The following is a 3,601-nucleotide window of genomic DNA, read 5'->3' on the forward strand; positions in this document are numbered from 1 at the left end:
CTCAGGGCTGCGCTCCCAGCCGCCGCCAGCGCTTGAAGAATATAGGTGGTTAATGCCTTCAGCATGTATGAAATATCCCATATGCTGGGAAACAAAAGGGGCTCTGTGCTATTAAAGTTTCATTTCCCCCCTCCCCTCCTCCCTCCCCTCTCCCCCCGTTCTCCCTGCCCCGCGCGGCTGCAGCAGAGCAGCCGAGCCGAGCCGGGCGCTGCGGCCCCCCAACGGAAAGAGGTGAGCGTGGCGAGTGCGAGCATCCCCGCGCTCACCAGAGGCGCCCCGGGCTCCGTGGCCATCCCAGCGGGATGCTGCCGGGGCTTGGCTCTCGGTGACCTTGGGGACAGAGCGGTGTCACACGGCCACCTCCAGGATGGAGAGGGCTCCCGGAGGAGCGGAGGGTGGAGGGGGGCTTCCCTGGAGTGCTTTCCTCACCGTGGGTGGCTCCTGGCTCCTCTGTCCTGCCCAGAGTGAGGTGCCCCCCTGCCAGCACCCAGTGCTTGGTTGGGTGAACTGGGAAGCTGGAAGGGGGAGCAGCCCTTTCCCCAGGACCCTCCGGAGCTGTTGGGGAAAGGATGAGCTGTGGAGGGGAGAAAGGAGGCAAGGGGGAAGAAGAAGAGGGAGGGAAACGACAGCCAGGGGACTCGAGGGCAGCAAAACCAGCCCTGTGCTCTGGGGGGACCCTGGAACCTCACTGCTGTCCCAGCCCTTCCTTGTGGTCAGGCTCCCAGGGTTTCATGGAGTTTGGCTCCAGCAGCTCCTAGGGCAGCTGGGCACAGGTCCCCCGGGCTCCTGAAGGGGTTAAGAGAGGAGAGGAAAAGCAGAGAAAGAAAAACAGAGTGTTGGGAGAGAGCAGCTCGGTCAGGGGCTGTTTGCACTGGCTTGGATGTGTCCTCGGCGTGTTTATTCCTACTGCACAAGCGGCTCTGCCAGAAGGGAGCCAGACTGCTGAGCACACACACACACACAGCCCCAGCCCAAAATGCTGGGGGACCCCTCTGAGTAGCGAGGTGGTGGTGCTGCCCTGGCCTCAGGGAGCCCCGGAGCCCCCAGGAGCAGCAGGGCTGCTCTCCTGCCTCGCCTGGACTGCCCGGGCTCTCAGCCTTGGGGGGCTGCATGGGAAAGGACCTCATGTCCCAAGGCCACCAGCCTGCTGTGCTGCTGGGGCCAAGGCCTGGGAATGGGCATGTGCTGGGGTTTGGCTGCTTTCCTGGTCTGGAAAGAAAACACTCCCTTCCCCGGGATGCTCTTTGTTTCCCATGGACAGACCCGTGGGGCTCAGAGGGGCCAAACCCTGCACTTGTGTGCACTCTGTCCCTGTGCTGCTCAAATGTCCTTTATCCTGGCCCTGGCAGCTCCCTGGCTGTGTGCACCCATCCCTGCTCTCAGTTCCCATCCTGCCTCCCTGGGATCAGAGCTGGGGGCCGAGGCACGGCCAGGGCTGCAGGTTTGAGTGGCAGCAGGGAGTGCTCCCTGTTTCTTAGCAGCCCAGTTCTGCTCTTCAGGGAGCTTTAGGGCTTCAGGGATGCCTGGAGGTGATGGTGGGGGGGCTCACAAGGGGGAGGACAGAGCTGGTGGGCTCAGCAAACCTTGGCTGAGCTGTCAGGCCTGCTATTGACCTCGGATCTCTGCACTGGCAGGTCACATCCCCTGATCCTGACAGCCCCAGGTCACGGCCCCTCGTTTGTCTGTTCAGGAGGACCTGGGCAGGGCTGTGACAATGTCAAACACGGCTGTAAAAGCCAGCAGTGGCTGTGCCAGCCCCCAGGATTACCTGGGAACTTCTGCAGCCTGGTTTGGAGCCTGGGGAGTTGAGATGCTCAGACTCAGTTGTCCCAGCTCAGGCAGCCCCGAATGCTCAGAGGTTGTTTAAACTGGATTTGCGAGCCCCTGTGGGGTTTTCTGCTTGGTTGCTGTCTTGTGCTTTGTGTCTGCTGAGGCTAAGCTCCCTGGGGCCACTGAGGCTGCAGGATGAGCTGTAACTCCACTGCCAGAAAGTTCATCCCACTCATCTCAGGGCTGTGGGGTGAGTTCCACCCCCACTGCAGGGTGAACCCCAACCCCACTGCAGAGGCTGCCCTGAGCTCCCCACCCAACACGGGTTTTGGAACAACCACCAACAGGCAGCTGATATCCAGGGGTGACCCCATCCCCACAGTGCTCTCCTCCAGGAGCAGGGTTTTGTTCAGTGAGAGTTCCTTCATTCCCCTCCCAGGAAATGTGCGCTGGTATTGCCTGGGAAATGCGTGAAGGTGCTGCTGTGCCAGCCCGCCCTCCCTTCCCTCCCTTCCCTCCCTTGCCTCCCTCTGGCAGCTGCTGCTCTGAGGGGAAATCTGGCTGTGGGACCTGCTGTGCCAGAGAGCTGGTGCAGAGCCGGGATGTTCCTGCAGGATGGGTGAGGAGGGTGAGCTGCCCCGGGCACACAGGGGTGTGTGGAGCCAAAAGCTGCCAGAACCTGGCTCTCCAGTCCAGCTCGCCCTGCTGCCATGGTGGTGCCAGTCCTGGGGACAGCTGTGCCACACTGACTTCATTTTTCAGTTCATCTTCTCTCTTGGACCTCTCTGGTTTTTGCATTTCTTTTGAGCTTTGAAAAGGCTGAGCTGCAGTTTCATCCCTGGCTCCCTGTAGCGATCTGCTGAGGCTCCAGCTGATCCCCCTCTGTCCCACAGCAGCAGGGGAGAGGTCCCTGAGGATGGTCACCCCCCTGGTGACGCCTTGGGCTGGCATCAGGCTGAGCTGGTGGGACATGGCAAAGCTGGCACTTTGCTCTGCAGAGCTGCCCTGAGAAGAAGGGCTTGAGGCAGCTGTGAGAGCCAGGCTGGGGCTGTCCTCATTGCCTGGAATGCAGCAGCTGGAGCTGGGGTCAGGGTTCAAGCTGAGCAAAGGGCAGGACAGGCTGGGACCTGCCCTGCGTGGGGCTGTCATGCACTCAGGACATGGGCAGCTCCCAGCATGGTCTGGCTGGGACCCCCAGGTCAGATGGGCCCCACAGGGGTGGCAGGAAGGGGAAGATTCGCTGCTGCACCCAGCCAGGAGGGCAGAGCAGGATCGATGCTGCTTGGAGGAGTGCACAGACTGCTGTTTGATGGGTGCAAACCCTGTGCAGCATCAGGATTTCTCGGGGACTGGGACTGGAACATGGGCTGAGCAGTGGGAGGAGGGGAGGGGGCGTGCTGAGCACCAGAACCTGACCAAAACCCCCTCGGAATGGGGGTGGTGGAGTGGGGCAAACACCCTCTGGGGCTGGGCTGGGATGGCTGTGCTGGGGTACAAACACATTTCACCCTGAGCGCAGCCCAGCCTGCGCCGTGCTGCCCTCCGAGGGGCAGCATCCCCGTCCTGCTCCCCGTCCTGCTCCCCTGCCCTCCCCAGGGCCTGGACCCCAGGGAGCTGCCTAGGGAGAGCTCCACTCCCCCTGAACACAGACGGACGGGCCCCGGGCTGGAGGAGCGGTGCAGCAGCTCAGAGGGATGCGATCTGCTCACATCCAGCCCTTCCTTCCAGCCTAGGGCGGACAGGGAGGGGACATGGTCCGGCTGGCCAGGATGCCGCTGCCATCCTCCTCCTCCTCGCCTCTCTCAGCGCTGAATCACGCCCGCAGCCCCCG

At 62.5% G+C, this 3,601-nt stretch overlaps 1 protein-coding gene across 1 annotated transcript in view; it reads left to right on the forward strand.

Annotated features, from left to right (window-relative positions):
- The first annotated feature begins 220 nt into the window (after positions 1-220).
- SYNPO (synaptopodin) overlaps positions 221-3,601 on the forward strand; it is a 21,563-nt gene continuing 18,182 nt past the window's right edge. Inside the window, 1 exon segment of the mRNA XM_031055198.1 lies at positions 221-231. The gene's annotated coding sequence lies outside the window, so the exon portion shown is untranslated.

The sequence above is a fragment of the Geospiza fortis genome, unplaced genomic scaffold, assembly GCF_000277835.1.
Source record: "Geospiza fortis unplaced genomic scaffold, GeoFor_1.0 scaffold55, whole genome shotgun sequence".
Taxonomy (NCBI): Eukaryota; Metazoa; Chordata; class Aves; order Passeriformes; family Thraupidae; genus Geospiza; species Geospiza fortis.